This window comes from Paramormyrops kingsleyae, unplaced genomic scaffold (genome assembly GCF_048594095.1).
Source record: "Paramormyrops kingsleyae isolate MSU_618 unplaced genomic scaffold, PKINGS_0.4 ups39, whole genome shotgun sequence".
NCBI classification, from domain to species: Eukaryota; Metazoa; Chordata; class Actinopteri; order Osteoglossiformes; family Mormyridae; genus Paramormyrops; species Paramormyrops kingsleyae.
The window spans coordinates 86,457-100,549 of NW_027325977.1; the positions used below are offsets into that span (position 1 = coordinate 86,457).

At 45.1% G+C, this 14,093-nt stretch overlaps 1 protein-coding gene across 1 annotated transcript in view; it reads right to left on the minus strand.

Annotated features, from left to right (window-relative positions):
- Window positions 1–14,093, minus strand: part of LOC140586327 (NLR family CARD domain-containing protein 3-like) — a 93,615-nt gene that overhangs the window by 47,054 nt on the left and 32,468 nt on the right. The window lies entirely within an intron of this gene.

Here is a 14,093-nt window from a genome sequence, read left to right on the forward strand (position 1 = left end):
CTATGAATGGCCAGGTTACACCTCCATCCATCATCAATGGATTTTTTTCTTCACTGTTGGCATGGGCATATTCCAGGACGAGAATGCCAAGATTCATTGGGTTCGAATTGTCAAAGAGTGGTTCAGGGAGCGTGAGGAATCATTTTCACGCATGACTTGGTCAACACCGAGTGACCTTAACCTCATTAATGGTCTTTGGGATGTGCTGAAGGAGGCTTTACGGAGTGGTTCAACTCACTTGTCAATACAGGATCTCGGTGAGAAATGAATGCAAATCTGGATGAAAATAAAGGGTGAGATGTGGCATAAGCTTGTGGAAACAATGCCATGACAAATGTGCACCATAATCAAAGCTAAAGGCGGTCCAATGAAAATTCAAATGGTGACTTTTTTTTTGGCCGGGCAGTGTATAAAATGCGGTTCTGCAGTGACACTTAAATCAATAACACACTTACATCATTATCACACAATCTTACTCATGATTCACTATTCACATTTGTCGCCGCCCTACGGCTGCTTTAGACCGATCCCTCTGTCTTTCGAGACAGACATGTACTTCAAAGTGTGATTTGAACAGTGGACTGCGTCATGTACAATATATAGATTTATAGGAGTACCAGATCTGAGATGTGTGCACTGTCATAGACTGTCCACTGCTCTAAGCACTTTACTTGATGTGTCTTATTTTGTCATACAGTTATTAACCCATGTATGTATTGTCCTATTGCACATTATGGATACAGTATAATTAATAAACATGTACATACATAAGTAACCTAACAATGCAAGGGGTGTGCATTGGCCCCCAGAGTCCACTGTTCAAAGCCCACTTTGCAGAACATGCTTGTCTCATTTAGCGTTAGAGTAATTATGCCATTTCCTACTCTTTGTACTATGAATGTGTAGCGTCCAGAAACCAGGGAAGAGACAGACCCTGTGATGCAGAGCAACAAAGGTTTATTTAATAAACCAGGAGCACCAAAATAAAATCCAGTGGGGAAACCCAAAAGGGTAGTAGGGTCGGGTTCTGTGGGTCGTAAGCCGGGCAGGTCAGTCCTATGTGCAGGGACAAGACAAGACGATGAGGGGATGGGAGAGACGAGGAGAGTAGATCGGGGAAGCAGGGCAGGCAGGAACAGGCAGGAAGGCAGCCCAGCAAACATACCCCTTTGGGGCCCATGTGGGGCCACTGCGGGCAGCCCTCTGCGGGCACATTGGGCACACTGTGGGCTGTACTTAAAGCTTGCCTCCCTTCTTTGGTCCCTCTTATCTCTGCTATTATTCATACTTCTCTTTCTATGGGAACTGTCCCAGAATCTTTCAAAACTGCTGCTATAACTCTGATATTGAAAAAACCTGGTGCAGATCCTTCTCATTTTAATAACCTACACTCTATTTCTAATTTACCCTTCATTTCCAAAATTCTTGAAAAAAACAGCAGCTACTCAACTCCATTCTCATCTATCACGTAACGACCTTTATGAACAGTTTCAGTTGGGCTTTCGTCCCCTTCATAGTACAGAAACTGCTCTACTAAAAGTTACCAATGACCTCCTTATGGCAGCCAATTCTGGTTCACTATCCATTCTCATTCTTCTTGATCTGAGTGCGGCCTTCAACACAATTTGCCATATCGCCCTTCTTAACAGGCTATCCCCCATTGGTATTACCCACAATCCCTTTGAGTTGTTCAGATCCTGCCACGCCGTACTCAGATCATACAACTTAAGTCTTTTACATCCCAGTTTTTCTCTGTTACCACAGAGCCCTGGGGTCCCTCCTTTTCATTATTTATCTTCTTCCACTTGGCATTATCTTCCATCAATACAATATTAATTTTCACTGTTATGCAGATGACACCCAGCTCTACCTCACTTGTAAGCCCACTTCCAATCTTCCTCCTGCCTTACCAACTGTATGGCTGAAATAAAATCTTGGTTCTCTTCAAAATTTCTTGAACTAAACAGTGATAAAACTGAGGTACTCCTCATTGGCACTAAAACAACATTATCCAAAATCAACAGTTTTTCCCTTGACATTAATAACTGCTCCGTTTCCCCTTCTCCACAGGTTGAGAGTCTGGGTGTCATCTTTGATAGTACCCTTTCCTTTCAGTCCCATGTTAATAATATCACCCGGTCTGCATATTTCTATCTCCGTAATATCAACCGTCTTCGCCCCTCCCCCACCCCCCAGGCTGCTGCTATTCTTGTTCATAGTCTCGTTACCTCCCAATTGGATTATTTTTGTGGTTCCTGTCACGCCCAGCTCCGTCCGATCCTCGTGTGTGCCACGCCCACCTCGTTACCTCGTGTTAACTCCTGATTGTATTCACCTGTTGCCTATTCCTTTTGCCTTGTCTTGAGTATTTAGTCCGTGTCTCAGTCAGTATTCCCCAGTTCTGTCATTGTAAATGTTAGTCTTCGTGCTTCCCCGGTCCTGCCTGTTTCCTAAATAAACCCCATTTACCCGTCCATCCGGCTGATCTCGCCTGCTTTCCTGCTCGCCCGCTCTACCGACGTGACATAATGACAGAACTCCCTAAAGACTCACCATGGCAGGACGAGGATCTATGGCTCGTCCTGCTGCACGAGGTGAGTTACTAGCGAGAGCAGCCGGAGATCCGAGAGGATCCCGGCTTATACGCCCTGGCAGAGCAAAGCTGGACCCTCCTGCAAGAGGTAACCCCACGCACCGAAGCACACGCAATGGCGGAAGTGCACGTGCTCTTACAGCAGCTCGTCCTCAAATGGAAGGAGAAGCGGCAGTCGCCGCTTTCCTTCTCGGAGGCAACCTTGTCTCCACCTACCTGTCCCAGCCGGCGAAAGAAGAAGCGCAGAGGAATAGGGGACGAAGCCGCCCCGACGATCTTCCTGGGGGCGTGTTATCTGTCCACAGCGCCTCTTCCCGCCGACTGTCAGGAGGAACAAGGGGCGTGGCGGCAGGCGGTGCAGCCGGAGCCGAGGGCAGGACGGGCGAGCCTGGTTGGACAGACAGGACAGGCGAGCCGGGCTGGACAGGCAGGGCCGCGGGCAGAGCGGCGGCAGCAGGCAGGACGGGCGAGCCGGGCTGGACAGGGGGCGCCTCGGCGGGCGCCGCCAACACGTGGCCAGCAGGGGGAGCCACAGCGGGCACCTCGGATGGTGCCACGGGCATAGCGGCGGCAGCAGCAGCAAGCGGTGCCGCGGGCAGAGCGGCGGCAGCAGGCAGGACGGGCGAGCCGGGCTGGACAGGGGGCGCCTCGGCGGGCGCCGCCAACACGTGGCCAGCAGGGGGAGCCATGGCGGACGCTGCCGACACGTGGCCAGCAGGGGGCGATACGGCGGGCACCTCGGGCATGCGTCCAGCAGGAGGCGCCTCGGCGGGCGCCACCAACACGTGGCCAGCAGGGGGCGCCACAGCGGGCACCTCGGATGGTGCCACGGGCATAGCGGCGGCAGCAGCAGCAAGCGGTGCCGCGGGCAGTGCGGCGGCAGCAGCTGGCAGTGCCGCAGGCACCTCGGGTCTTCTGCTGTTGTAGCCCATTCGCCTCAAGGTTGTGCGTATTGTGGCTTCACAAATGCTTTGCTGCATACCTTGGTTGTAACGAGTGGTTATTTCAGTCAAAGTTGCTCTTCTATCAGCTTGAATCAGTCGGCATCAACAAGGCATTTTCGCCCACAGGACTGCCGCATACTGGATGTTTTTCCCTTTGCACACCATTCTTTGTAAACCCTAGAAATGGTTGTGCGTGAAAATCACAGTAACTGAGCAGATTGTGAAATACTCAGACCGGCCCATCAGGCACCAACAACCATGCTACGCTCAAAATTGCTTAAATCACCTTTCTTTCCCATTCTGACATTCAGTTTGGAGTTCAGGAGATTGTCTTGACCAGGACCACACCCCTAAATGCATTGAAGCAACTGCCATGTGAGTGGTTGATTAGATAATTGCATTAATGAAAAATTGAACAGGTGTTCCTAATAATCCTTTAGGCGAGTGTATACTAACAATACATAACTTTTTGTTAAGTATAGATAATTTAATGATTATAAATCTACCCTCTGGATCTATAATTGTGTTGAGTACTGTGAAATTAACATTTTTATATATTAAAATTGCTACCCCCCTTTGCCTAGAGTTATAACAGGCTGAGAACACATCAGGAAACTCAGGTGTTTTAAGTTCATCTGTAGCTGTGGCAGGTCTATGAGTCTCTTGTAATAAAACAACGTCTGCCTGTAGTTTTTTAAGCTGGCTAAATATTTTTAACTTCTTCTCTCTGGAGCCAGCTCCATGCACATTCCATGAGACAAACCTTAGTGTGCCCATAGACATGTGTGTGTAGCTAATGTTGCACGTTGCGTGTGACACTTAAATGAATGAGATATGAGCGAGCGTGTACGCGTTTGTGTGTGTGTGTCCTGTATGTCTGTGTGCGCTATGAGGTCAGAGTGGTTGTGTTGACGCTGAGTGCATATGTACATGGTCGTGCCATGCAGATGTGTAAAGATCGAGGGTGTTGTGTGTGACTGAGTAGAAAAGCAGGTGATCGGTGCAGTGAGAGAAGGGAGAAGTGAGAAAGACAAGTCTCCGGCATCTGACGTCACCTTCAGCATTTCCATTTTCCCGAAGATTTCTTCCAGCGCTTTGTGAGGACACCAGACACGAACAATAGTGATGGAGGCGTAGGAAGCGAAGTGTTTCAAACTGATTATTGACACCATTATTGTAATTGATTTCGGACAGATTATACATGTGCATACAAATATCCCTTTTTTTCAATGTTCTTTATGTTGCTTTAATTATTTAAGTTAATTATTTAATTTAATTGTTGCTTTTTTATTATTGATCTGTTTCAAAAGCCATTTAAAGTAAAAATTAAATCTAACCTTGTGCAAGTTGCTGGGGTTTGTGAGGTGAATGCCACAGCTTTTCTTTCAACTTTAGACCATACTCTGAAAGAACCTCTTAGAATGTCCTTATTGAGATAGGAGAGCGGTTGAATAGGATCGATCTTTAGTGTGACATGGATACACCTGCTGTCAAGTGTCCTAATATGCTGACAGGGGTGTTACATAAGGAAGCTTCAGGGCACATGGGATCAGGGGCATTAATGAGATTGTTATTAACAAAACAAAGAGCTCCATTGTTATTTGGATTTTTCCTTACAATGCTTGACAGGTATTCAGTCATCTCAGCTGTAACAGTACTTTGATAATAGTGTCAGCTTTCTTTCAAGATATATAGAGACACTTTCAACCTGTCTTTCCTCCCCTTGCGTTCTGCCTTCCTATAATTTCGTTTAGCAGCTTGAGTAATATCATTCAGCCACGGCTTCGATTTTGACTTAGAAGGAAGGACTATAAGAGGGGCAATGACATCCAAAATATCCTGGCAAGTGGAGTTGTCACGTATCGCAGGCACAGAGCGGGGAAACAGGATCAGGAGTCCAGGGAGCTGGGGGAACATAAGGTTTATTCAGGGTACGATACACTCAGGAGCACGAAACAAAGAGAAGCAACGTCAATGACTGGACTGGGGAAACATTCACAGAAATGCACTTAAATACCCAACAACAATTAACAAAACTAGAAACAGCTGATAACAAGAGGATTCCACACAAGGTAAGTGAGGGGGCGTGGCACACTGGAGGATCGGAACAATCAGGGTATGACAGGAGTACAAAAGTGAAGTTAGTTCCTCCGTATTGGTACAGTGAAAAAGCCCTGAACACGGCCCAACAGCATCTTCTTACAAAAAAATTGTACAAAACAGAAATTAATCTATTCAGTGTTTTTTTGGAAAAGGTACTGATGGTGTAGGTTGTACACAGAAGTATAAATCAGCCTTTACTCTGGACGGCCAGTAGGCAGAGCAGGCTGAGGCATTTAAATACCTGGGCACAGTTATGGAGCCTCCATGTCATTCCCCCAACATGCTGACCTTGTGTTTAAAATGGCCCAACAGCTCCTGCACCTTCCACAGAGGCTCATGAGTTTTAATGTTAGATTTAACTCTGCTCACTTATTGGATCTGATCTCACCTCAATATCATATGCTGGTAAATCTCTCTTACAGTCAAACCTACATCAGTCTTTATCTGGTTGTTAATCAGGTCAGATAACAGGGTCAGCTCAGCCTTCACTGCTGGAGTCGTTCTCTCGGTCAGTCTCTAGGAAAGCCTGCCTTTGATTGGCAGAACTGTGTCAGACAGAGACATGACAAGCCATCGTATTATTCAATGAACTGGAATAAATGGCAGCACAGCGCCCTCTGCAGTCTGCAAGATGCAAGTCAGGATGAACAGCCGTCCAGGCTTCTCTCGCCGTGAACTTTAGACACTTTAGATGTGTGCAGGTCTGGACTGGGAGCTTCCAGTGTGCAGGGTTAGCAAACGATTTCTGAATGTTCACTAAAGAAATATCAATCATCCTTGTATCCTTTGTTTAGTTTAGACTGATTTATCTATGACTTTGTGTTTCTGTCACTTTCTCCCCTTTCAGACATGCACTGCCACCCAAACTTTTCTTGACATTCCCCAGAGGGGCTGTACATGTGAACGTAAATGTCCGAATCAGTCGTACCGGACATTAAAAGGCGTTTACCCTGCTAGCTCCTTAGTATAAAGTCGGGGTAATTTCTGATTGACCCCTATGTATGAATGGAACAGGAAACTGTCGAGTATAGGATCACACACACTGATATGACAGGGCTGAGATTCCAGTTTGCCTGAGACAAGGCCTAGCCTGGTATGAGAGGTACTCGTTTGCCAAGGCACAAAAGGGGGGTCAGTGACCACACACACACACACACACACACACAAACATACACAGATGACAAGGGAGGCCAGCATTCCAGCTTTTATGACCCAAAGATTTAGGGACCTACGGACAGCAGAATGGACCTCAAGGATAGGGGTCCCTCAACTTGGCACGCAGCCCCCCCCCCCCCCCCCCTTTCCATCCTGCCTTACAAACCACAGACTCACCCAACACCCTGAAGAAAGTTCCCTTTTAAGTTTGGCCTGTATATACCCTGTATATGTGTTTACTTATTGTTGCTAGTCTCAGTATCCATATAGGTTATGTTTGTTTGTGTCCTTAGACAGTCTTAGTGTTTTGTCTGCTACCCTCAAGATTCAAGATTCAAGATTCTTTATTTGTCACATACATAGTTATAACAAGTACAACATGCAGTGAAATGAACCCTGACCGATCCAAAGACTGTGCAAAAAGAGAAAGAAAGAGTATAAAATTAAAAAAAAGTGCAGATAAGATAATATAAATATAAAGTGCAGACAATAAGAATAAAAAATTAACAAAATATCCAACATATACAAAATACAAAAAGTGGCAAGTGGTGACGCATAAGGTGATGTGCAAAGTGCAGTGTGCATTGAAGTTGCCTTAAAGAGTGGGAAAAAAATATCATACAGCAGTTTACGTATCTACTGTATGATATTTGAGAGGTAGTGGTGTCATGTCCTGGTTGAGAAGTATTACGGCATGAGGATACTGTAGAAGCTCCTCCTGAGCCTCTCTGTTTTTGCCGTAATGCTTCTAAAGCGCCTGCCTGATTTCAGCAGCTCAAACAGACTGTTACTGGGGTGAGTCGTGTCTTTCATGATCCTGATTGCTCTGCTCCGGCATCTCCTGGTGTATATGTCCTGCAGAGACGGCAGAGCAGATCTGGTGCAGCGCTCTGCTGCCCGAATCACCCTCTGCAGTCCCTTTAAGTCCTGGGCACGGCTATTTCCATACCAGGATGTGATGTTCTGGGTCAGGACATTTTCCACGGCACCGGAGTAGAACGACTTCAGGATCCCAGTAGAGACGCGAAATTTCTTCAGCTGTCTCAGGTGGTAGAGACGCTGTCTTGCCTTGCTGCACTGGGGGAGTAGAAGTGCTCCGTCCTCCTGCTGAAGTCCACTACCAGCTCCTTGGTCTTGCTGAAGTTTAGTTGGAGGCAGTTCTCCTGGCACCATGATGTCAGGTTATCTACCTCCTCCTTGTAGGCTGCCTCATCGTTGTTGGAGATGGGGCCCAGCACTACTGTGTCGTCAGCAAATTTGACAATGGAGTTGGAGCTGTGTATGGCCTCGCAGTCTCTCGTGTAGAGCGTGTAAAGCAGTGGGCTGAGAACGCATCCTTGAGGTGCACCTGTGTTGAGTGTGATGGAGTTGGAGACGCAGCCACCTACTCTCACCACCTGTGGTCTGCCTGTGAGGAAGTTGTGGATCCAGGCGCACAGGTGGCTGTTCAGTCCTAGCACCCGCAGCTTGGTAGACAGTCTGTGAGGGACTATGGTGTTGAACGCTGAGCTGTAGTCAATGAACAACAGTCTTACATAGTTCCCTTGCTTCTTGTCCACGTGGCTGAGGGTGGTGTGCAGGACGTGAGAGATGGCATCATCTGTGGATCGATTGGGACGATAAGCGAACTGGAGTGGGTCTGTGGAGTGTGGAATGGAGGCCATAATATGGTCCTTGATGAGTCTCTCAAAAACCTTCATGACCACAGACGTAAGTGCAACTGGTCGGTAATCATTGAGGCATGAGGGCTTGCTGTTCTTGGGGACTGGAACAATAGTGGATCTTTTGAAGCAGGTTGGGACCATAGACTGAGCCAGAGACTCATTATAACCATGTTTCACAGAGTATCACCTATTTTCACGCGCGGGGCCCCCCAGCCTGCCGCTGCCTGAGGAGCTGGGGGTCGTCGCCCCGCCCTGCAACCTGATGCCCAGGATGACAATCCTCTCCTGCATCCTCGTTTCTCCACCTTGCGATGCTCTGGGAGAATCATCAGCTTCCCCTGTTTTCCCTCCTTTTTCTGAGCCAGGAGAGTTTGTTCTTTGATATCTCCTAAATGGCGGCGTCCTCGCTCTGCTCAAAGTGCTCCATGCGGATTGGACTCTTATCCAAACAAGACTGTGGCCATTTTGAACACACTTCCACCAAACGAGATTCATATTCCGAAAACAGTCATGCAAAGTGAAATAAAGTGGCCTAAAAATTGCCTAACCACACTTACCTCTTCTGACATTTACCCCCCCAAAGTGAAATCTGCCCCCCCCCCCACTCACAGACTAGACACAGCCCCTCCCTAAGCTTAAAAACCAGAATAAACATTCACAATTCAATAATAATATCAAAATGAATGTTACATTCGGTCATTCAAACAGGAAGCAGTGAATCAGGGTTGGGAGTTCAAAACACAGGGTTTATTGGCAAAACAAACAATGGAGAACAACAAGGTAGAGACTTCAATGACAGAACTGGAGAAACAGACTTGAATGCAGACTTAAATACACAGGACTACTCAAAAATAACACGAAACAGCTGAATACAATCAGGAATTCACATGAGGAAACGAGGGGGGCGTGGCACACGGAAGGATCGTACGAGCAGGTCATGACAATGAATCAAGCCTATATTATCAAATACTTTGAAATAAATTATTGAATGCCATTTAAATGTTTACTTATTATTTATTTATATATGCACAAATGCATTTGTTTGAGAATGACAAGAAATATCTTTGCAGGGTGAGTGAAAAGTTTGGAAACAAAACAAATTATTATTTAGATGCTCAGTGTATCAGTGATGTAACTGATATCATTTTGCAAGAGGCCAATAGCTCATCACCAGAGGAAGAAGAGGGACGTCAGAGTAAGAATCCACCTTTCCACTGTGTTCAGGGGTATATCTGTATTGCTGCAATGCCACTGTGAGTGTTTGGTGGGACACATTGCATCTGATAATCTTATTCCTAAATTGTGTGGATTAAAAAGAAGAAATTTAGACCAGAATATAAAGTTAATCAGGATTCCTAAAAAATATATATTTTTTAGGTCATTTGTAATCACATACAGTGCATAGTAGTATGGGAGGTATTTTCTGCAAAAAATAAAATGAAAATGAAATTGATAAAAAGAAAATACAATCTCCACTTTGCCATTTAGTTTCCATAGTCTGTGCGCAAAAATCCTGCAAAAATGAAAAAGAAATCAAAATAACACCATTTGCATTTTCATTTTCCACTCAGGCACGAGTAATTTGTGCAAAAATTAAGTATAAAATTAAAAGAACACTTTGTCTTTTCATTATCTCTTTTGCATTTTCATTTTCAATATACTCGCGGTATTTTAGTGTCATAATTAAAATGAAACCGCTAATCGGTAAAAGAAAGAGCAATATCTTCACAGCATGCACATTAACTGCTAAAATTAAAATGAAAATGAAGTCTTTTCATCATATTTAGTTTTCTGAGGCTTATCGGTACATCTATGACAATATTAAAAAGAAAACTCAAAATGGATAAACCGAAATCAAAGTGCCCGTTTGGATTTTCATTTTCAGCACAAACAGCACTGAGGCTGTAAAAATGAAAAGACAAACACAAATGAGTTACAGCGCCATCTACTGCACTTTGGCTTTTCGTTTTCCATTTAGCATTTTCGTTTCCTACTTTTCATTTTCGTTTCAAGTTCACATCATGCAAATATATGCTAATAAGGCGGGTGGGTCGATGGGCGTGTCTATGACTACAAAAAAGGACTGTGACCGTCAAGAACCGTACTGTACCTGCCAACAGAATGGCGGATGTTGTTCGGGAAACGGTGCGGGAGTTACTCGAGTTGGCAAACTCACTTGGCGAACTGGATGAAAATTTCATTTTATTAAGATGTGAAGTTATAATAGACCGGCTTGGATATGTTGAGGCATTAACCGACGTAGAGGTGAATTCGGCTGTGTGGCGAAATTTATACGAGGTAGTGTATGGAGTCAGAATAGTGCCATATGTACTTGTATGTGTACTTTCCAATTTGCACCCGTAAAAAGAAATTTGCTCACACTGAACACAATTTTCATTCGCAAAAAAAAATATTTTGCAAATACAAGTCAATATTTTTTGTAAATGCGAAACCAAACATCTTCATAAAAATATTTTTTACAAAGATAGAATGATTTTCAAGTACAAAACCTGTATTGCAAATCCAAGTCCTCTTGCAAATACCAACCTGCAAGTGCAAATTCACACTTGCGTATATAAATAATTTTGGCACTAATTTGCCGAGCGCTTTGCAGATAAATATTTGCTCGCATAGCCACCAATCAAATTAATTCATATTCTAGCCAATCATAAAGCTGCAGGTAAGGTAACAACCAATCCTGGCCTTCTTTTCCCGAGTATTAATGGGGGTGAGAGAGAGACGCGGTTTGCTAATTAGCTTGTCGATTATCAGGTATAGCAGTTCGCCGTTTTAGTTAGGAATTTTTTATTGTTGCTTGTTGTATTTTGATCATTTAATCTAACGTGTGTTACTGATGTGATTTATGACTTTTGTTTTTAACTCTACGGATATTTTTTGTTTTCGCCGTTATGTCTCCCGTCTCCTTTTACATCGTTGTTATCAGTGATGCCAGTAACGCGTTACTTAGTAGCGCGTTACTCTAATATGACCAATTTTTCCTGTAACGACTAATCTAACGCGTTACTATTTCCATACCAGTAATCAAATTAAAGTTACTTGTCCAAGCCACTGTGCGTTACTATTTCTTTAATTTTTTTAAAGCAAAACCTATTTGGTTTCTTCTTGCGTCTCGGGGAGTGACGTCGCGTATGCGACAGGTCATATACTCAGGACAACTCACCTGCCAAGCGCCGCGGCTAGCGACACACGAACAACAATGGAGGGAGGAGAGAGATATGCGTTTTCTAGCTGGAAATATAGTCACTATTTTGACTACACGTTTGAATACAAACGTGTATTTCTGTCAGGAAATAGTTTTTAAGTTCAACTTAAAATGTCAGGAGATACATTGTTGACGTTACTGTTAAAATGCACCAACAATAAAGTAAGCATTGGCAAAACCGGTTGTCGTTTTTAAGTTGGGGGGGAGGGGGGAGGTGTTATTGGCTGCTGCTGAAAGCGACTAATAAAGTAACTTGTAATCTAACTTAGTTACTTTTAAAATAAAGTAATCAGTAAAGAAACTGTTACTTTTGAAAGGAGTAATCAGTAGTCAGTAATTCGATTACTATTTCTAAGTAACTGTGGCAACATTGGTTGTTATGTATGCTGATTTAATCTAATCGTGTTAGTGATGTTCAATTACAGTAAAGTGTATTTATTTAATTGTATTATATGATTTATGTTACCCAGTTACCTCACGCTTTGAGCAGAGCGGAACCAGGACATTAATAGGATAGAATAGGAAGCCTTTATTGTCAGTGTACAGGCAGCAAATACAATATACAGACAGAAATATATAAAATGTACATATACGGGGGAGGGGAAAAGCCCCCCCACTCATCAGGATTACATTTCATTATATTTTAATCAGACAGAAAAACAGTCATATTGCATGTTTGTTCAGTTTGCTGAACCCAGTCACTTTTTTTCTCTGACACGTCACACTTCAGACAGAGTAACACTGGTTAAAAAGCAGAGATTTTACCTATTTGCCATGGAGAAGCAGTGACATGTGACACTCCAATAAGGTAAAAATGATTCCTCCAGCACACAGTGAGCTATCCCAACATGCACAGGGACACGGAGGAGTTTATATTCACCCCAAACCCTGGGCATAGGGATTCAGTGAATGAGGAGGTGAAGCTGTACAGAAGGGTCAGTCCATCAGAGGAGACTCTGTAGAAGGACAGAGTACCAGCCGCCCAATCCAGATACACTCCTAATCTGCGGGAGCCTGAGGGCTTTATGGGTATGACAGTCTGTTTATTATTGTGCCGGACAGAATAACTGTCAGGAGAGCAGCACAGACTCCATGACTTATCATTGTATCCAAGCCCACAGTCAGCACTGCGTCCTTTCCTCCCGATTCCTTTATAAGTCACTCCTATCCGGGTGTCATTTCCACTCCAATCAGCCTCCCAGTAACAGCGACCAGTCAGACTCTCTCTGCACAGAACTTGGCTCCACCGGTCAAATCTCTCTGGATGATCAGGATATGGCTGCCATGCCCCCCCTGTCACCTTCCTGTTCCCCTCTGACAGATACAGGTATCTGTTTGCTGTATTAGGGTCCAGCGTCAGCTGGCAGGAGTCTGTAGGCAAGAGGAAGAGCAATTAATCCCATCACGATGCCCAGCATCTCCATCATTATCACTGTCACACCTCACACACTCACTAACACAGAACTTGTTCCAATACACATATCCATCCATCTATCCATTAACTTCCACTTGTCCGGGGTTCGGGTCACGGGGGTAGCAGCTTCAGGAGAGATACTCAGACCTCCCTCTCCCTAGCTACCTCTACCAGCTCTTCGGGGGGATGCCGAGGCATTCCCAGGCCAACTGAGAGATATAATCCCTCCAGCGTGTCCAGGATCTACCCCGGGGCCTCCTCCCTGTAGGACATGCACAGAAAACCTCTCCGGGTAGCCACCCAGGAGGCATCCACACCAGATGTCCAAACCACCTCAACTGGCTCCTTTCGACGTGGAGAAGCAATGGTTCTACTCTGAGACTCTTCCGGATATCCGAACTTCTCACCTTATCTCTAAGGGAGAGGCCAGACACCCTGCAGAGAAACCTCATTTTGGTCTCCTGTATTCACGATCTCATTCTTTCGGTCATTACCTATAGCTCATGACCATAGGTGAGGGTAGGGACGAAGATGGACGAATGATCAAGAGCTTTGCTTTCTGGCTCAGTTCTTTCTTAGCCATGACAAACTGGTTAAGCGCCTGCAAAACTGCAGATGCCACTCCGATTCATCTGTCCAGCTCTCCATCTCGCCTACCCTCACTCATGAATGAGACCCCGAGATACTTGAACTCTTCCACTTCAGGCAGTACCTCCTCCCTGACCTGAAGAGGGCAATCCACCTGTTTCTGGCTGAGAACCATGGTCTCGGACTTGGAGGTGCTAATCCTCATCCCCGCCGCTTTGCACTTGGCTGCAAACCGCCCCAGAGCACGCTGTCCCAAGCAGATGAAGCTAACAGGATGACATCATATGCATAAAGCGGCGATGCAATCCTGAGGCCACCAAACTGGACACCCTCAAAACCCTGACTGTGCCTAGCAATCCTGTCTATAAACATTATAAACAGGACCAATGACAAAGGGCAGCCCTGGCGG